Source organism: Staurois parvus, unplaced genomic scaffold, assembly GCF_062004578.1.
Source record: "Staurois parvus isolate SC_StPar_1 unplaced genomic scaffold, SC_StPar_1.0 ptg000425l, whole genome shotgun sequence".
Lineage (NCBI taxonomy): Eukaryota > Metazoa > Chordata > Amphibia > Anura > Ranidae > Staurois > Staurois parvus.
This window is the reverse complement of record NW_028318221.1, coordinates 2,315,596-2,337,566: the sequence shown is the minus strand read 5'-3', so window position 1 is coordinate 2,337,566 and position 21,971 is coordinate 2,315,596.

Genomic DNA, 21,971 nt, shown 5'->3' with positions numbered 1-21,971 from the left:
AGAATGAAAAGAAGAAGAAGAAGAATGAAAAGAAGAATGAAAAGAAGAAGAAGAAGAATGAAAAGAAGAAGAATTAAAAGAAGAAGAAGAAGAATGAAAAGAAGAAGAAGAAGAAGTAGGATGAGGATGAAGAAGAAGAAGAAGAAGTAGGATGAGGATGAAGAAGAAGAAGAAGAAGAAGAAGGATGAGGATGAAGAAGAAGAAGAAGAAGAAGTAGGATGAGGATGAAGAAGAAGAAGAAGAAGAAGTAGGATGAGGATGAAGAAGAATTCCATTCCAGCAAAAAGTGTATCTGCAGAGAGCTCTGCTATTTCTGACAGTTCTCTGACAGTTCCTTCACATTTACAGCGGTTGAAACATTGTATCTATTTGTTTCCGAATAAAAACATCTGTATCCTAAATGGAAACAAATAGATACAATGTTTCAACTGCTGTAAATGTGAAGGAACTGTCAGAGAACTGTCAGAAATAGCGGAGCTCTCTGCAGGGACACTTTTTGCCGGCTGTAGAAGGGATGAAAATCGGCGGATCGGGGAAAATTCGATTCGTGCATCCGAAGTTTGCTAATATTCGGATTCGACGCGAATCGAATTTTTCCTAATATTCGAAACGAATTCCACTTCGCCAGGTTCGATTCGCTCATCTCTAATTATAATATAATAAAAAACAAGATGCGTTCCATATGTGTTTTTCATCCTTCTCATCTTTGGAATTTCTAGCTTTTGTTTTAGGGGTTGTGTCCAGTGGTTTGAGGTGTCTGCTTTTCTGCATTCCTTAGTGATTTTTGGTGTGACTGAGTGATTTTGAGATACATTCTACTGTTCTCATTCTAATCCTAGTTAATATAGCTTGGACGCAGATGCAGCATCTTAGGTGACACAAAAGACATTGGGTTTGACTAAGTCTTCTGCAACGAGAGTTCAGAGGCCAATTTGGCATTCTCTGTGAAGATCTGGGAGTGGATCCAGACAAGTTTCAGAATGACACACAAGACAATGGTTAAAACGAAAGTTTCCTTACCTCATTCTAATAAACAATTCCTATGTTCTTGCTATTGATACTGTAAATATGTTTATCCAAGTAACATTTTCATACTCATTTTAATGTACCTTTTTATTCCCTCTGATTTGATCGGCTTCTCATCTTGCTTACTCTAGCATTAGTGCACCAGAATATGAACTGTTGGAATTTGGTATCTCTCTGGGAGCTTGGATTATCACTTTATGGTACCTTGTTTATATACATGTATATATACACCAGGGGCGGACTGACCATTTGGAAATTCGGGCACTGCCCGAGGGCCCGGGGTCAGTAGGGGGCCCCATGAGATGCCCCTGGTACCTTTTTCATAGGCCTTTTTGAGTTTGGGCAAGGACACAGGGGCCCCATGATCCCCTATTGCCCGGGGGCCCCATGAGTTGTCAGTCCGCCCCTGATATACACACACATTTGGTGCAAAGGTAAAGTAGAATTCCAGTCTCAAACTAACTAGTCTTAAAAATGGTCCCTGTAGAGGAGAGAGAACCACCAATGGCTGAGACATGGGAGCCTATGTTTGACATCACTGCCCCCCGGCCTTCCTATTTATTGTTGAGCTCTCTCATCTCCCCTGTAGCTGCCGCTGACTGACAAAAGAGAGATCATGTGACTAGACCAGAGCAGGCTGAAAATGGGTAAGTATACACATTTTTTATACAGGTTAGTAAGCAAAAGTTTTAGGAGTAGGGAGCAGACATTTTTAAGAATAGCTGGGTTAAGCCTAGAATTACACTTTAATGATCAAAAAGCTGCAAGGCCATCTGCTAGTGCCTCTGTACAGAATCTGAATCGGGTCTGAGTGGGTGGGCCATTGTAGGCCTAAACTGGTGGAGCTGTCATGGCATCATAGGTGTAAACTACTGGGCCACTATAGGATAAATAGGTCTGAGTCAGAGGAACGTGGGACTTTGGTGATGGCACTTTATGCTGAAATTACAAAATACAAAGCAATTACAATATTTCAGTTCTCTTTTCAGAAATCAGATTTGGGTGAGTCTTTTCTATCGGAAGGATTAGATTTTGTGCAAATAGACTGCATTGACCCTGCTCTTTCTCATGTGTTGCCATAGGCTTTTTCACAACTTCACTTTACTAATTTCAGATGATTCCTGAAAAAAGCTCTTTATCACATTTTTGTCTTTTCATCTTTGTGGCATTTTTTAAGGTAATACAATTTCACACACTTCTTATCATTTAGGTTTTCTGACAAATCTTGCATGTGGTCTTGAATACCAAATTAGCGCAATGGGGCGTTCAAGGTACCAACACTTACTTAAAGCAGTTGTAAAGGCTCATGGTTTTTTACCTTCATGCATTCTATACATGAAGGTAAAAAACCTTCTCTGTGCAGCAGTACCCCCAGCCCCTCCAACACTTACCTGAGCCCCATCGCAATCCAGCACGATGTGCACGAGAACCTTGGCTGTCCCCTGTCTCTGCCTCCTCATTAGCAATCACAGCCAGTGAGCCAATGAGGAGACAGAGGGGGCGGGGCTGAGCCACGACTCCATGTGCGAATAGACACATGGAGCAGCGGTTCGGAAGTGCGCCTGCTTGGGTGCCCCCATAGCAAGCTGCTTGCTCTATAGCACAGGAAGGAGGAGCCTGGAGCGGCAGCGGGGGACTTGAAAAGAGGAGGATCGGGGCTGCTCTGTACAAAACCATTACACAGAGAAGGTAAGTATAACGTATGTTATTTAAAAAAAAAAAACTGAACCTTTAGTATCGCTTTAAAGAAGTATGAAAGGCAAAAGAGAACATTATGATAATAATGCAACTTACCAATTTTTAGAGGTGATGGCTGCATTCATTTTCTTTTTTAGTTTTTCTTTCTTCTATTTTCATCTGGTGATCTTTCCAGCAAGTTTGTTGTTTTTCAAAAGCACATGCTTCCCAGCAGAACCATAAAACACTGGCAGGGGTGATTAAAATGATCAGCTTTTATTTATTAGTTTGAACCCTTTATCCCAAAAGGAACAAAACTGTTTGCTGAAACTGACTATAAAGTGTGAGCTGGAGTTTGTATTCAATTTGTTAATGTCATTAAATTTGCTAATACATTTAACACTACACTGTCCCAGACTGATAATATTGCTGTCTGCTGTGCCTCCTGTGCGCATTCATCCAGCATTGTGTCTCACTAATACAGGATGTGTGTTACTAGCCAGATAACCAGGTGAAAACAGAAGGAAAAAAGGCACCTCATCTAATGATTGTTAAGCTGCAATATACACTTTTGGATTTGGGTTTAATAACACTTTCAGACTCTAAGAAGTAAAATATTGCAATATTTATTCATACATTACATTAAATTTATTACATTACATAAATGTTAAAAGCCCCATCGTGCCATTTTGGCATTCAGATCAAGGGGTGTGCTGTCCTAGAGAAACTCTTTTTAACAGCACTACACATAAACTGTATTTATATGTCCTCTATGCTTTGTTCTTCTTTGTCTCTTGTTTCAATCTGTATTTTACACAGGCTTTATTAATCAAAATTGCTTTTGGTACTTTTAGTACTATATAGTACAATAGGGTTGCAATCTTCAATGTGTATTGCGAATATGTTTTTCTATTTTTATTTCATTTTGAGTAATAAAATTAAAAACTGCAGCTCCTGTTAATGGCAATAGACATGATGGATGTTAGGAGCTTGATTTAGTCTCACACTCTTAACCCTGTCTTCCCTGTCAGCCTGTGCTGGTCATCATCATTGTTAGGCAGTGGGTTGCTCCGCCTACCTAAGCTTCCCTCTCACTTCCATTGGCCAGTGGCCACACACTTCTGTTTATAGCTGCCCTACCCTGATTTGCTGCACTCCCCTAATGCATTATTTAGGCATCATAAGTCCACTAGGTCTGCAAAAGCTCCCTACCTGTGGGTCCTTGCCTGTAGTGCTTCCATTTGTAGGATTCTGCATCCTTAACCCTTGCCTTGTACCCTGACTACTTTTTCAGATTGCCTACTAACTTGATCTGGACTACTGGATTTCACCTGCTCACTTTGAGTTTAAAGGAGAGCTCAAGAGACATTGTTAGTACTTTCTCACCCATGCAGTGTGAAGGGTTCTGGAACAAACTGGTTGGAGATGACAGAACTGATCTTCGGAACTCTCTGGATTGGTAAATTCTCATTTGGAACCTGGAATTCAGAGGCTTGGAGAGGATTCTGGGTGGGAAAGAGCCTCTAAATCCTGATTACAGGTCCTGAACAGGTTAATCCACCTGCAAGGAAAGCTTGAAAATATGAAGGAGTCAGCACTCCTAGAATGCTGAGTGTGAGGTAGTTCAGAACTGTGAGATAATGTGAACTGTCTGGTATCTGAAACTCTGTTTGCTGAGTTCCTGCAGCTTTCCTGTAACCCAAAGAAAATGGAAACCAGTGTAGGACTGGCAATAGGGTAGTGAGGCATAATATTGCTGCTGATATACCAGAACTGTGGACTGTCTGTATTTTGCTTTGCTGAATAAAGCTGTTTATTTTCCTGACTTTTGAAGAAGCAATAAAGACTGTTTTACTTTTACAAATGGTTGTCTGGTGATCCCAGGCCTCCCATATTACAACTAGTGGAGGATGTGGGCAATTAAACCATCAAAGCCGTTTGAAGTGAAAACTAACTGAAGTGAAAATTGACATTTTTGAATGTCCTGGGCACAGGTGCTGCAAACCTTTGAAAGTGGCATGCAGAAGGTTGTCAAGGTCCTGGTTCAAGCTACCGTGGCTCAACAGCAGGCAGCTGTGGAAGCCAACCTCTGCCATGAGGAAACTCAGGCACACCACAAGGAAATGCAGGCATGCCATTAGGATGTCATGGTCCAGTAGCAGCAGGCCCTAGCCCAGGCAGTAACAGCACAGCAGAAACACACCCACTTGCTCACTGCTCTCCTTGCAGGAGACTGTGCAGCATCTCTCTCAGGGACAAGAGCAAGTGGATGTTGCCCCTTGCAACCAGGTAGCCTTGAAGGCCAATCACTACCTGGAGAAAATGACCAGTGGACTTTTGCATTACCCCTTTTCTTACCTACTCTATGGTGATGTATGAATGACTGAAGACATAAATTGTGGCCTACCTTGGGGTGACTACCACTGTATGGGCCCAAAGGGTGCACAGCTGGAGGTACCACCCATGCATCTGCCACCAAGGTCCCAGATGCATGATCTGATTCCACTGGTCATGAAATGGCCACAACCAGAAGCATTATCTGGTCCTCGATGGTGAAGCAAGTTGTTTTGGACTGATACATGAGGTCCCTGCCAAAAGACCTTCAGTGTTGAGTGAGCCATGGAGACCCCAAGACAGCAGACCAATTTGTAGAAACTGTCAAGAGATAGATCATGATGGAGGACTTCCTAGGACCTGTCAAGCCCCAAGGACCTCTGCCAGCAAGTACAACCAAGCCATCACCAAACCTCGGCAACTGCACTCAGGAGAATCAGGGATTAACCACATCGGTAGTGTCCCAGAGTTCTGCTCCGTCACAAAGGAATGAAAAATATACTGTGCTGGTGGTGTCACTCCTGGGGTCATGTCCAGGCTCAGTGTCCCCTGCAGCAGGAACCCATGAAATATAGGGATACACAAAGTATGTCCTTCCAAGTCCAGAGCATCTTTGCCATCCATCCGGATCTGCTTTGAATGTGACTCTGCTGGTCTCAGGTAGTATGGTAACCCTTGTCCATACTGAAATAGATGGAAATTGGGCCTTGTAACTAAGACTCTGTGGATTGTATGCATGTATGTACCCTCCTATGCATGTCATGATTGGGGAGGATGTAGGGGTAATTTCCCCTCTACAGGTTGTGGCAGAGGAGGACGAGGGGAAAGATTCCTCTAATCATGCAAATCCTTACCTGGAAGTGTCAAGGGGTGCATTTGGTGCTACCGCTGCAGGACCCCACATTAAAAAAATGCCAGGGAACAACTCACACTGATTAATAGGGCATCACAAGTGATCAAGACCAAAAGAAGGTCTCCCCACCTTTGCGGTCAATGGTGAGACGCTATACCAGTTACTGATTTCCCAACATTTCAGACACATGGTACTTCACTAGGCTTACAGTGACACCTGGGGGGCTGAAGAAACAGAAGCACATGTAACAGACCATTTCTATTGGCTGAGACATTGTGGTTCATGTCCCACTTGTCAGTTAAGTGCTCCTGTGTCACATTTTAGGAATCCTTTGGTGCCTCTGCCCAGTTATTGACATGCCATTTGAGTATTTTGCAATGCATCTGGTGGGCCTTTGGTAAAATTGGCTTGGGGACACTAATATATCCTATTGGTACTTTATTATTCCACATGGTATCCAGAGGTGTTCTCATTGATTAAGACTTCCTCAAAAGCTATTGCTCAGCAATTATTCAACATGTTCTTAAGGATGGTTTCCCTAAGGAAATCTGAACAGACCAAGGCACCCTATTCATGTCGAAGGTGATGACACCCTTATGCAAGTTGCTCTAGATTAAATAATTGCGTACCTCAGCCTTTCACCTGCAGACAAAGGCTGGTCAAAAGGTTCAATAAAACCTTAAAAATTTATGCTCAGGAGGTTGGAACAAAAAGATGCAAATAACTGAGTACACAGTACTAATGTTTGCTATTAGAGAGGTACCTTGAGCATCCACTGGGTTTTTTCTGTTTGAGTAGGTGTGTGGGAAAAGACCATGGGTTACTTGCCATGGTAAAAGAAATCTGGGAAAGCAAGTCTTCTCCACATAGAATAGTTGTGGAATATATACCTAGATGAGAGAAAGACTTGCTAAAGTGATACCTTTGGTCAAGGAGCATTTACAGAGGGAACAAGAAGCACAGAGAATGTGTACAACCAGTCTTCCAAGCTTAGATAGCTCTAGATTGGGGACCGGGTTGCTGTGCTTATACCCACAGTCGAAAGTAAGTTCTTGACCAGGTGGCAGGGGCCAGTTGAGGTGGTATAAAAGGCTGCTGAGGTCAAGAGGAAAGCTGTACCAATCTGTTAAAACCCTGGAAGGATTGAGAACAGATAGATGCCCTGGCTGAGGTTAATTCTAAGCCTCCTCTAGGGGTGAATTTAGTCCCAGTTTTCCCCACCACCATCCAGGCCACAAACTCAACAAACTAAAGAGTTCTTACTGAGGAATAGAGAAATCGTTTCAGTACTGCCAGGTCTTACAAGGGTAATTGAGCATAACAGTGACACAGAACCGATTGTAAAGGTCTGAGTAAAACCCTATCACATTCCCAAGGCACACCTTAAAGCCATGATGGAGGACATTTTGAAAATGCTTGAACCCGATATCTTTGAGGAATCACAGAGCGATTTGTCAAGCCCAATTGTGTTAGTACCGAAGCCCAAAGGGACTTTTTGTAATGATTTAAAAAAAACTCAATGAGGTATTGAAGTTCAATGCATATCCGATACCTAGAGTAGGCAATAGAGGGAGTTAGGACCAGGCCAGTACAAAACCACTGAGATCTTACCAAAGTCTACTGACAGGAACCTTTAACTAAGGAAGCCAGAGAAAAGTGCATTTTTCCCCCAGAAGGTAATTCTCAATATAAAAGGATGCCCAGTTACTTTTCAGAGGGTGATAGATAAAAAAAAACTACACCTACATTGGAAATATACCTCGGTAAATGTGGATGACATTGTCATCTTTAGTATAGACTGGGAATCTAATCTCCTCCAAGTGCAGGCTGTGTTGAACTCTCTAAAGAAGGTGAGGTTTACTGTTAATCCAGAATAGTATGTACCTGGGGTACATTGTAGGGAGGGATTTGGTGAAACCCTAGATGAAAAAGGTTGACGCTTTTCAGACTTCGCCTCATCCCACCTCAAAAAAACAGGTCCAAGGTTTTCTGGGCATCACTTGATACTACAGTTGGTTTGTCCCCAACTTTGCCATTGTTACTGCATCACTCGACAAAAGGTAATAAATCAGTCATGGTCAAGTGGAATGACAAGGCTGAGGAGGTTTTCGGGGAGCTTAAAGCAACCTTATTCCAGTATCCAGTGCTGGTTGCTCCATATTTTTCAATATATATTTTTTTCCAAACAGATGCCTCCAGCAGGGGCTTAGAAGCTGTTCTGTCCCATGAGGTCACTAGCCTGTCTGATCAGGTGGTGCACTAAAAAAAAGTCAAGGGACCTGCTTTCTGAGCTAAAAAATGCTACATAATGAACAGCTAATGTATTTGAAAAGACAATGCACAATATGCACAATAAAATCAATATACAATCCTTACCCCTGCTCTCTACAGTAGGTCGTGTGTGACATACTTCTATTTGGCATTCTGTAAACTGTGCTGTATATTACATACTTTTGACTGCGGGACTCTGTATTCTGTGGTGTACTTTACAAACACCTGATTGTATGCAATCGAGCATATAGAGTGGTGAGAATTATATAACGTATAACCTTGTGTATAAGACTGAAGTGGTCAGAGTATGTAATATACTGTACATCCCAGTGTACAGAGTGCAATGAACATGAGTATGTAATGTGCAGCACATAGTAATGAGTACTGCATTCCAGGGACCATTAATATTAAATGCCTCCTTCGTTAAGCAACACCCCAAAAAGTAACCGTCTACCGTTCACTGCACCCCTCTTCCACAGCTCACCTCTGACACTTCTGTTCCCCTCCATCCACATCTTACCTTCACACTTCCTTCCATATCTCACCTTTGCGTCTCCCATCCATAGCTCACCTCATCACCCCCCTTTCACATCTTGTCTCTCCCAACTTCTGCATTCCCTGTCCACAGTTCACCCTCATCTACAGCTATCACTAGAGATGAGCGAATTATTCAAAAATTCGATTCGGCTGATTCGCCGAATTTCAGGAAGAAATTCGATTCGATGCGAATTTATTCGCTACGAAGTTAACTTATAAAAAGGGTTTCTAGGCTTCAGAGAGCCTTTAAATTAGTGCAGAACACTGTACCTTTAATTTAAATGCCCTTGGAGATGAGGAAGGAGAAGGAGAAGGAGAAGGATGAGAAGAAGGAGAAGGAGAAGGATGAGAAGAAGGAGAAGGATGAGAAGAAGGAGAAGGATGAGAAGAAGGAGAAGGATGAGAAGAAGGAGAAGGATGAGAAGAAGGAGAAGGAGAAGGAGGAGAAGGAGAAGGAGAAGGAGAAGGATGAGAAGATGGAGAAGGAGAAGGATGAGAAGAAGGAGAAGGAGAAGGATGAGAAGAAGGAGAAGGATGAGAAGAAGGAGAAGGAGAAGGATGAGAAGAAGGAGAAGGATGAGAAGAAGGAGAAGGAGAAGGATGAGAAGAAGGAGAAGGATGAGAAGATGGAGAAGGAGAAGGATGAGAAGAAGGAGAAGGAGAAGGATGAGAAGAAGGAGAAGGATGAGAAGAAGGAGAAGGATGAGAAGAAGGATGAGAATAAGGATGAGAAGAAGGAGAAGGATGAGAAGAAGTATGAGAAGAAGGAGAAGGATGAGAAGAAGAAGGATGAGAAGAAGGAGAAGGATGAGAAGAAGAAGAAGGATGAGAAGAAGGAGAAGGATGAGAAGAAGGAGAAGGATGAGAAGAAGAAGAAGGATGAGAAGAAGAAGAAGGATGAGAAGAAGAAGAAGGATGAGAAGAAGGAGAATTCCAAGCCGGCAAAAAGTGTATCTGCAGAGCTCCGCTATTTCTTAGGCTATTTCTGACAGTTCTGTGACATTCACTCCATACAGCGGTTGAAACATTGTATCTATTTGTTTCCATAAATGGATCCATTTATGGAAACAAATAGATACAATGTTTCAACCGCTGTATGGAGTGAATGTCACAGAACTGTCAGAAATAGCGGAGCTCTGCAGATACACTTAGCGGAGCTCTGCAGATACACTTTTTGCCGGCTTGGAATTATTCTTATTTTCATCCTACTTCTTCTTCTTCTTCTTCATCCTCATCCTCATCCTCTTCTTCTTTTTCTGAGGATGAGGATGAGGATGAAGAAGAAGAAGAAGTAGGATGAAAATAAGATTAATTCCAAGCCGGCAAAAAGTGTATCTGCAGAGCTCCTCTAAGTGTATCTGCAGAATAGAGGAGCTCTGCAGATACACTTTTTGCCGGCTTGGAATTATTCTTATTTTCATCCTACTTCTTCTTCTTCTTCTTCTTCTTCATCCTCTTCTTCTTCTGAGGATGAGGATGAAGAAGAAGTAGGATGAAAATAAGAATAATTCCAAGCCGGCAAAAAGTGTATCTGCAGAGCTCCTCTATTCTGCAGATACACTTAGAGGAGCTCTGCAGATACACTTTTTGCCGGCTTGGAATTATTCTTATTTTCATCCTACTTCTTCTTCTTCTTCTTCATCCTCATCCTCTTCTTCTTCTTCTGAGGATGAGGATGAAGAAGAAGTAGGATGAAAATAAGAATAATTCCAAGCCGGCAAAAAGTGTATCTGCAGAGCTCCTCTAAGTGTATCTGCAGAATAGAGGAGCTCTGCAGATACACTTTTTGCCGGCTTGGAATTATTCTTATTTTCATCCTACTTCTTCTTCTTCTTCTTCGTCTTCATCCTCATCCTCAGAAGAAGAAGAAGAGGATGAGGATGAGGATGAAGAGGAAGAAGAAGAAGAAGAAGAAGAAGTAGGATGAAAATAAGAATAATTCCAAGCCGGCAAAAAGTGTATCTGCAGAGCTCCTCTATTCTGCAGATACACTTAGAGGAGCTCTGCAGATACACTTTTTGCCGGCTTGGAATTATTCTTATTTTCATCCTACTTCTTCTTCTTCTTCATCCTCATCCTCTTCTTCTTCTTCTGAGGATGAGGATGAGGATGAAGAAGAAGAAGAAGAAGTAGGATGAAAATAAGAATAATTCCAAGCCGGCAAAAAGTGTATCTGCAGAGCTCCTCTAAGTGTATCTGCAGAATAGAGGAGCTCTGCAGATACACTTTTTGCCGGCTTGGAATTATTCTTATTTTCATCCTACTTCTTCTTCTTCATCCTCATCCTCAGAAGAAGAAGAAGAGGATGAGGATGAGGATGAAGAGGAAGAAGAAGAAGAAGTAGGATGAAAATAAGAATAATTCCAAGCCGGCAAAAAGTGTATCTGCAGAGCTCCTCTATTCTGCAGATACACTTAGAGGAGCTCTGCAGATACACTTTTTGCTGGCTTGGAATTATTCTTATTTTCATCCTACTTCTTCTTCTTCTTCATCCTCATCCTCTTCTTCTTCTTCTGAGGATGAGGATGAGGATGAAGAAGAAGAAGAAGAAGTAGGATGAAAATAAGAATTCCAAACCGGCAAAAAGTGTATCTGCAGAGTTCCTCTATTTCTGACAGTTCTCTGACATCTCCTTCACATGTACAGCGGTTGAAACATCTGTTTCCGAATAAAAACATCTGTATCCTAAATGGAAACAAATAGATACAATGTTTCAACCGCTGTACATGTGTTCCTTCTGTCAGAGAACTGTCAGAAATAGCGGAGCTCTCTGCAGGGACACTTTTGCCGGCTGATCGGGAAAAATCCGATTCGCGCACCCGAAGTAAGCAAATATTCGGATTCGACGCGAATCGAATTTTTCCTGAAATTCGTATCGAATTCCGGTTCGCCTGGTTCGATTCGCTCATCTCTAGCTATCACCTTTGCATCCCATCTCCATCCACAGCTTTCAGTTTTTTTCATTCAAACAGCAGCATACTCACTGCATTACCTCCCTTATGCAGCAGCGGTTTGAGACAGAACAAACACACGAATGTGAGGGTAACCAGATGGTTCCTGGGATTACAATAGTTCAAATTTGTGGTAGAACACAGACTGAAAAAGCAACATCAGTATTCAAATGTCCTCTCCAGGGTACACTGTAGGGTGGCCCACAGTGCCTCTGAAACCTTCGTGTCGAGGGGGATATGTACAAGACACCGGGGAAGTGTCCTGGATGGCAGGTATATCTTCCCACTTTTTGGGTTGTGGACCCTTAAAGAAAAGGCTCAAGAGACATTGTTAGTACTGAGGGGGTTTCACCCATGCAGGGTGAGGAGTTCCACGATAGTCTGGTTAGAGAGAAGAGGACTGTTTTTCAGTACTGTCTGGGTAGGTATGCCCTTGTCTGGCACCCAGAATTCGGGGGTTTAGAGAGACTTCTGGGTGGGAAAGAGCGCCAAACCCTGATTACAGGGACTTTGGTCTTGAGGGAGTTAAGCCATCTGCAAGGGAAGCTTGAAAAGGGACAGGAAGGGATCAGCACCTGTCTGTAAAGTAGAGAGTGAGGCAGTTTACAGCTGTGAGATACTGTTGTGTTGACTGTCTTGGGTCTGAGACTCTTTTCTTGCACCCCAAAGCAGATTGGAACCTTAACCCAGGTGCAGGGGCGGACTGACAACTCATGGGGCCCCGGGCAATAGGGGATCACGAGGCCCAAACGCAAAAAAGCCTATGAAAAAGGTACCAAGGGCATCTCATGGGGCCCCCTACTGACCCCGGGCCCTCGGGCAGTGCCCGAGTTTCCAAATGGTCAGTCCGCCCCTGCCCAGGTGTGAGACTGGCATTAAGGCTGTGAGGCATAACATTGCTGCCAATATACCAGAACTGTGGACCAGACTTAATTTGCTTTGCTGAAGATAGCTGTTTATTTTTCTGACTTTTGAAGAAGCAATAAAGGCAGTGTTACTTTTGCAAACAGCTGGTCAGTCATTCAAAGCTTCACACACACACACACACACACACACACACACACATATATATATATATTATATATATATATATATATATATATATATATATTGTATATACACACAAATTGATTCTGTTGTCAACTTCATAAACCCCTAAAAGAAAACTATATATTATATATATTAAGTGTGTGTATTGACTCATCTAATTCTGATTTCTTGACGTGTGCATGAAGGAGAATTGACATGTGCATGAAGGAGAGTAATGTCAATACTGTTCCAGTCTGAGGAACTCCATTGGAATGTGATTAGCACAGATCTTGCAGGCCTGAGGTCATGATAAGATGATACAGAAATGACAGATTTGAAAAAAGCTTTGCCACCATATAACCTTTATATAGGAGAAAGTAAAGTATATAGCAGCGTAGGTGAAGCATATGAAAGTCACCTTGGATATATATTTTTAGATAAAGACACAATAGGGGAGATTTACTAAAACTGGTGCACACAGAATTTGGTGCATCTGTGCAGAGTAATCAATCAGTTTCTAACTTCAGCTGTTCATTTAAGCTTTTAGAATAAAACTTAGAAGCTGATATGTTACTATGCACAGCTGTACAAGATTCTGTGTGCACCACTTTTTGTAAATCTCCCCGTGACACAGATGTCATATATGAAATATTGAAATATGGATCGATTGACAGATAAATACTGTAGATTGATAGATAGATTCTTTTCACAGACAACCAGGAGTCAATTGAGTAGATTTACTAAAGGCAAATATACTGCACTTTGTTAAGTCCAGTTACACTTAGAGCTTAGTAAATGTGGTAAAGCTTTGCTGATTCCCATCATCTAATTATGTAAAATCAAAATGCTGAATGTTTACATTTTTCTTGCACCTTAGTGGGTATTCCTTACAAAGTGAAGATCTACCACATTTATTGCATGCAACTGTGCTTTCAATGTGCACAGTTTATTTGCTTTTAGTAAATCCATTCCATTGCATCAAATTATCACATTTGACTATATCAGTGTGCACTTTTTTATGACAGGAAAAGAATACTTCTGTCAGTGTATTGCATCAGCAGGAACAACTGTTGAAATGAAATCATGAAAGTTCTTTTTGTGATTCATAGCAGGAAAGTCATTTAATAGTGATAAAAAGAAATACTCCTTCAAGAAGTCAGAAAAGACTCTATGACATATACGAATGTGATACCTGTAATTGACATTAACTACATTTGGAAAACACACTAATCATAATAACTTTTAAAAGAAGATAGTACCTCTAAATAATACTATGTATAAAAAGACAAAATATGTAACACATAAATCGCAGCACCTTTGTTCAGAAAAAAAAGCATCAATCAGGTGCAATCAGGGGCATAACACCTTTGTTTAAAAAAAAAAAAAATGAACATGCTTTATTAAGAAGGAGGCTGATGGGGGCATAGCTTGGACATGGAGTGGAAAACGCTTCTTTGAGAACTCTGCTTTGATCGCTAGCCCAGATACTTAGTCCAGCTCGTTGCTACAACCGCAACTCATGCCCAGTGACAGGAAACACCCACTGGCCACCAGGAAACCAAAAGGTCAGGAGATCACTCACTATTTTCTGCAGCAGCACTAGAATCTGCCTTCAGCCCCTGCAGCCTCTATTCCCTCCAAGATGGCATGGACAAAGACCAGACCGTCCGCTTCCTCCAGCCTGAGGAAATCCTCCGCTGCACAGCCACCCTCCACTGTGGCTGCTGCTTCCTATGCCGCCCGCCTGGACTCACAAATCTTGACACCAGTTTTGCTGCGGGCTGACTCTCTAGAGGGCTCTGGCACATCTCTGCCCTCAGATCTTCACCATGACAATGATACCCGGGACATGATTGCTGACTTGTCTTCCATACAGGACATCCAGGCCATGGCAACCTCCATTGTCAATGCTCCATCCCGCAAGATACAAGATATCCATCAGCAGATTGACCCAGTGGAGGAGCAGGCAAGCTCATTGGAGTCTTCCACCACCAACACAGATGCCAGACTCTCAGCCTTGGAGCTCACCCAGTCGGATTACCTTCGTCACCTGATTGATGTCCAACTTCGCATAGATGATGGAGAGAACCGTAGCAGAAAGAACAATTTGTGTCTGCGGCTCGTCCCAGAGGCCAAGGTGGGCACGGACCTCCACTTGACAGTGGTTGCCATCCTTAGCCAACTCCTAGGTAAACCTCTTACAGCAGAGCTGGAATTAGACCGGGTCCACCAAATGTGGGGCCCTTAACCCCCACCCTCAGTTTCCCTGGGGAATGCCTCTGTCACCCCTCTGAGAGATGTGCTATGCCAGGTGCACTTTTACATTAATAAGGAGGTGGATTTTGATGGTGCAACTGGCCGGATTTACCCGGATATCTCACGCCAAACTCTCATAATGAGGGATATGCTATCCCTCCTTGAAGTTATATGGGAGTTTGGTGCTATGCATCGCAGGGGCCACCCATTCTACCTTGTTGTCAGCAAGTAAGGTGCGTCCTTCTATCTCCACTCTCCCGACCAACTGCCTATGGCTCTGATTTTCTGGAGCAACCCGCTGGGACCATACCCAACTGGCTGGACTCGCTCCTGCATTCTTCACCAATGAGTCAACCTTCTTCATGGCCTCACAGGACATTCCAAGCACGCTCTAGGACACCTAGCTGGGAATCTCCAAGGTGTCTCCTGGCTTCTGCAGAGGACTTACCAACCCATTTTTTGGTGGCTATTATCCGCAGTACTCTCTGATCTTGGAACATATTTTGCTTAGTACTTGGCTAAGTAAGTTACACTACACCTGCGGTTTCCTAGTTTACCGCTCTAGCCTTTCTTACTTCACAGTATCGGCCCTACCCAGTCTGTGTACTTTAACTTGCAGTTGGACTCACTGTCGGTGTGCCGCGGGTGGGTGCACTTTCAGGACTTGGCGCTATAACTGGTTAGGTCAAGTTAGCTGACCCCTTGATGTTTAAATAGTATATCTGCTATGTTATATTTTATGTAAAATTCTCTGTATGTCTGTCTATGGTTTACTGTAGATACTTTGCCGGGGACTGCTCTTTATGATGTGGTGGTCTCTGTTGGGTGAGTCCCCTGTCCCCGCTAACCCTCACCCCCTGGGTTGGCCTTCACTGTGGGACCCCCTCCCTGGGCACGTACTGTGCTCTGCCTTTCTCCCCCTTTGCCTGGGTGACCAAATTTGAGACATTGCGGTACATGGGACTCACCGTGCAGACCCCTGCACTTGGCATCTATATATTTCCTCTTTCAACTGCCATTCACCTTTCATGCCTTTAGTCCCGATTTGTGTACCTTTTTTGGGTTGTCCCTTGTTGTTAGTTGCAGCTATTATCCTCCAATTCACCCTAATTTCTGTTGATAGACTGGACTGACCGGTCTGAGCATCTCTCCCTCTATGAACCTTAGTCCTTCTACTACCCCCCCTTAGGTTTTTCCCTAGCGGGTGTGTCTTGAACATCCGGACATGGAAATTAGTGTGCACTACACTTAGCTTTGTCCCCCAATTTCCTCTATTTAGGTCTTCTTTCACTTCCAGTTTCACAGCAGCCCTTTTATTCATTGTCCAGTTTCCAGTGAGCCCTTTATAGAAGCTTCTTTCCCATTTCTCACCTTTCTCCCCCTCTTGTTTATCCCCTCTTCTCTGCTCCCCATTTATCTTTCTCTTCCTTATTCCCCCCTCCTTCCCCCTGCCTCTCCAGCTTACCCTCCTGCCCCTTCTTTTCCCTCTCTCCTTCCCCCTTTTCTTCCTCCTCTCTGCCCCTCTTCCTCATGCTTCCACTCATTTTTCTATTCCCAGTTTTTCTAGTTCTAATCTCCTTTTGACTATCCTCTCCCGGGGGACTCTCACCATCCTTTCTCTGGTTGGACACTCCAAGGGTGTTGCCCACCATGGGTACTCTGAAGTTTGCCTCACTAAATGCTTGGGGCCTCAGTGTTCCAGGGAAGCACTCCAGGCTCCTCTCAGACCTGAAAAAAAGTAAGATGCAAGTATATATACAAGAAACTAATTTCAGGTCAAACCATGTCCCTCGGTTGACCAACTGGGACTATCCAGTGGCCTATCATAGCCCCTCACCCATCCCAAAATTGAAGGGGGCAGCATCTTGCTGGCTAAAACAATTCTGTGGTCTCTCACTGTGGTGCAGCAGGATCCACAGGGTCGATATTTGTTTGTCAAAGGCAAAATTGGTAAACTTACAGGTACGCAATTTTTATTTTCCAATTGTGAATCACCTCACTTTTTTGCGTAATTTGCTTTGCTGGATTTTATGAAAGGGATCCTAATATTTGGTAGTAACATAAATTTTGCACTGGACCCCCTTCTTGATGTCTCCAAGGGCACATCTCATCTATCCTTCTCTTGTCTTAAACGCCTTAAACCGGAACTTCATCTTTTGAAACTAGGTTGACCCATGGCGCATTTCACATCCCCAAGATAGGGATTACTCCTTTTATTCTGCAGTACACCAAACATATTCATGTCTGGACTACTTTTTAGTCCAATAGAAAGACTTACCTTGGGTATGGGTAACCCATATAGGCAAAATCTCCTTTTCAATCATGCCCCATTTATATGGATCTACATTTTTGGCCCACCATCCATAGCCCCTTTCATGGTGTTTAAATGAGGCTCTACTCCAATCCCCTGAAGTCAGGGTAGCCCTGGAGCGTTCCCTTTTGGACTACTTTTCCCTGAATGCTGACTCAGTGGACAGCCCCCTCATAATTTGGGAGGCCCACAAGCCAGTAATTCAGGGGTCGTTGATGTAATTTGGTGCTCAACTTAAGCGGGAACGCTCCCTCCAAGTTGACACCTCATTGGCCCGCCTCCGACGGTTAGAGGGTGCCCACAAAGTGAGCCTAGCAAGGACGACCTATCAAGAACTCCTTAAGACTCAGGAGGAATTAAATTCTCTTGTCTTTCACAAGGTGAAACAAAAGCTGGCCTGGTCTCCACTAACCATGTATGAGTTCTCCAACAAACCAGGCACTCTCCTTGCATGGGAACTATGTGGCATTCTAACCCGAACTTACATCTCCCATATTAAGTCAGCCTCTGGCAGGAAACTGTCTAACTCAGACTCCATGGCCTTTGAATTATATTCCTTTTTCCAATCCCTGTACAATATTGTGCTGGATCCCCCTCAGGGCTCCTCCCCAGGTGCAAAACAGGAGATTCACTCCTACATTGCTTTTTCGGGTATGCCAATCCTTACCTCCTCTGTCTGTAAAGAACTGGACACTCTGATTATGGCGAAGGAACTGGGTGTAGCGCTTTCACAATCTTTATCTAAGAAAGCTCCGGGACCTGATGGCCTGACATAAGCCTATTAAAGGACCTTTTTCAACGTACTCTGTCCCGGATGGTGGCAGCGTACAATTCCTTGGCAAAGGGGAAGGCTATCCTCCAGATGCACGTAGGGCATATATTTCCCTATGCCACCACCCTATTGCACTTTTGAACACTGATCTGAAGTTGTTTGTGAAAATCCTTGCAAACTGCCTTGTTCCCCTCACATCTCTAGCTTGGTACACAGCGATCAAGGTGGATTTTTCCCATTCAGGGATAATACCACTCGCGTCCTCAACCTGATAAATGCTGCCAAAACTTCCAAAAACCCATTCGTCCTACTCTCTACCGATGCCGAAAAGGCATTAGACCGGATAAACTGGCATTTTATGAAGGCAACTTTGGCCCCTATAGGACTCAGTACATCCATACTCCGCTGGATCACCTCTCTTTATTCTCAACCCTGTTGAGAATTAAGCTTGTAGTAGCTATGAGCTTAATTCTATCTTTATTAGCAGGCTAATTGCTTTAAGGTAAAAGTGATGTGTTCAGTTGTAGAGCCACCAGAAAACATTCACAGGACTGATAGTGTACTGCCCCCCCTTCCGGCCCCTTCCTGCCAGGCCACCCCCCTCTTCTCTTGGAAGACCATGACCCCATCTCTTTCCTGATATCCACTGCAAAGGGTCAACCTGGCAGCGCTCAGCTCTGAGCATGTCTGGGATCAGAGCTGACAAAATCAAGTAAACAGCAAATCAGTTTGTATTCATGAACGGTTCCTGTCACATGCCTAATGCTATCTCATATGCGGGCTTGTTAGCCCCTATGTGATAGCAATAAATTTGAGTGAAGAATTTACAAGCATATGTATGCAAACGCACATGTATGTATACAATGATTGAGTCACACATATTGGGTGGCTTGACATATTTGATATATTTTTACTCCTCAAAATCTCATCTTTTATTTTGTCAAAATGGAATTTTTTTTTGTGTGCACTAACATTATTTTTTTTCTAGGTCAAAAGAGGTTTTATTGAAAAGAGTCAAAGATAGAGGTAAAGCAGACAAATAGTACAACAGAATGTCATGCAAAAAAACTGTTGCAGGTGCAGCTCCTAGGCCTCTTCGAAGCCACAGAGTCAAAGACAGTAATAATACCAGTACAAAGGTCATTGCACATAAGGCACTAAACAAGGGATTCGTTATAAAAGAGTACCCAGTGGTCAAGTATAAATCAACCTAAAGGGCCACGCAGCAAATGCATCTGGACCAGCTTCAGCGGGCCAAGTCCAGGGGTATCCATCCATGGGACCCAAAGCTTGTTAAATTTACTCGGACATCCTCTATGTTGTTAAATGAATTTCTCCAATCTTAAAGAGTCTCCTATGGCCTGTATCCACGCCTTTACAGAAGGGAGTGTTGGCTGACTTCCAGTAAGTTAGAATTAAGTTATGAGCCACAAAAAAAACTCTGGAAATAGTTTTCGGGGTGAAATCACATGAAATAACGTCACCCAAAATATTAAGCAGGTAGCATTTGGGATCCAAAGGCACAGAAGTCTGAAAGAGTTAATAATGTCAGTCAACCCCTTTCAATACAGGTGAAGCTTAGGATATCTCCAAAGTAAGTGGAAAAGATCACCATGATCATGCAGGCACTTAACACAACAGGGGTCTGGCTGAATACCCATTTTATACAATCGCTGCGGTGTGTAATGTACCCGATGCAGAATGTATAATTGAGAAAGTCTTTGAGCCGCGTTGTCAGGAATGGACTTGCCAGTAATGGTGGGACTCACCTGCCTTGTGGGTTGCAGTACCAGGGCTGGCCAGCGGGTGCTCCCGGCAATCAGAGACTCAACCCTGCAGCCAGCCAAACACCTGAAGCTGATCATGCAGGTGTATTTATGGGATGGCCAGACCTGCAGTCTCTGCCTTGGTGTGTGGTTTTCCTGGGCCCTGTATCGTGTTACCTGCATCCCTGTCCCTGTCCCTGTCCCTGTGCCTGTTCCTGTCTGACTGATTCGTTGCTGACCCTGCCTGATCCGGACCTCTGCTGACTTCTCCTGTTTCATCCCTGGCTTGTGACCCCGACCATTCTCTGCCTGACCCCCTGTACCTACCTGCCCGATTGTTATTGACCCGGCCTGCCTGACGACGCTTGCATTGTATGTACTGTTATCTGTGGGTGGTTTTGTTTGGTTCGTTTGCACTGTGTTATGTTTAGTATTGCACTGCGTTTATGTTTGTATTGTTAGTCTTTAATAAATTATATTGTTTATAACTTATCTGAAGCCTGCGTTTCACTGCGTCAGTCACATACCTCTGGTCACACCCCGGAGCCCTGACATGCATTGAGCGAACTAGTGATAACTGCTTCCTCCCATTGGTCACCTGAGATGAGACCTAAATCCCTCTTCCATTGGGGCAGGACCCTCATGAGGCATTGCCTAAGAAATCTAGTCAGGAGCATAGAGTACCCCTGTGATATAAACCTTTAGAAGTTTCAACAGAAGCAATTAAGTTGAAGAACGGTGATGGGGATCAGTGCCAGTTGCAGGAGTTTCCCTGGGCTTTGATTGCAGAAGCAGGCAGAGAAAATGTACTTTGTAAATCAGAAAAGGGTAGCAAAGAACCATCCTTAAAGATTTGGAACAGATGAGTAATACCAAAGCTCTTCCAGAGTGGACCCTGTTGCAATTTAACCAGCTCAGCATATGAGGCATTGTGCCAAATCACACTATATGCAGTGAAACCTTGAATGCCCTGTAGATACCTAGTTTTATTCCAAGTCTATTGCATTAAGGTATACGTTGGGAAATGTCTATTGGTTTTACCAAACGCTTGAGATTCAAGAGCCTCAGGGATGTGTGTATTCTGAGTGTGTATTAGAGCAATTTGAGCAGAGGAGTTTATGGCCACTGGGTTCGTGTCTGTAATAGATGACATGCAGGCTACTAGGTGTTGGGACTATGCCTTTAAGTAGCAAAGCCAGGGATTGGGAAGAACAGCACTAACATTAATTGTTTTGGTTTTTTTTTAAACAAAAGATAAAAATTTGCACAAATACTATTATGCAACATAAACCATTTTAAACTGCTGTATTTTTATTCTACATGTCCTCTGCTTTCAGATATTAAGAAGTGTTTTGGGGCATTTTCTAGCCAAGAAATGCCAATTTTAACAGCTGTGAAAAAAAATTGCTCTGGAGGCAGTAAACCAATTCTTAGATTTGGTACCTAAGAAAACAGTATGTCCTAGGAATTCATCAAGTATTTACAAATCTTATGCTGGCCATACACATAGATTTTTTGAAAAGAATATTCATACATAAATTCATTTAAAATTAATGTAATTTCTGAATTAAAACCACATACAATGTCCTGAAAGTTAATTTGCTCGAGAAAAGTTTTCTTTCCTGCTAATTTAAATTTTCCCATCACTGCGGTTGAAAAGAAAAGTCAACCTGACCCGACTAGCAATTAGAAAATTGAACGAATATTCTTAAAATGAATATTTTCAACAAAAATCTATATGTGTATGGCCAGCATTAGGTAAATTAATACCCTAAAGATTTTCACAGGGTTCTCAGATATTGTAGTTAGAATATAGGGACTTCTATCAAGCCACACCACACCTCAAATCATATGAGGCTATATTCACCAAGTGACCCGTTAAAGTACACTGCTTACTCCCAGTATATGGAGTTGGAGATAGATTTACTTAAACTGGATCACTCAACTGCTTTTTTGACATTGTTATATCAACCAGGGATACATTTATTTAACTAAGATATATCCAAAGAATTTACACCCCCAAGCGACTCTTTCTTATGCACAAACAGGAGTGACCTTTGTGCCACAAATGCGAGGCTGAACAGGCTGACTTTTTTATACATGATTTGGGCCTGCACCAAGATCAGGCCTTTTAGTTGGAGGTTACCACTTTTATTGCCTCTAATTTTGAGCTACCTAATGTATGCA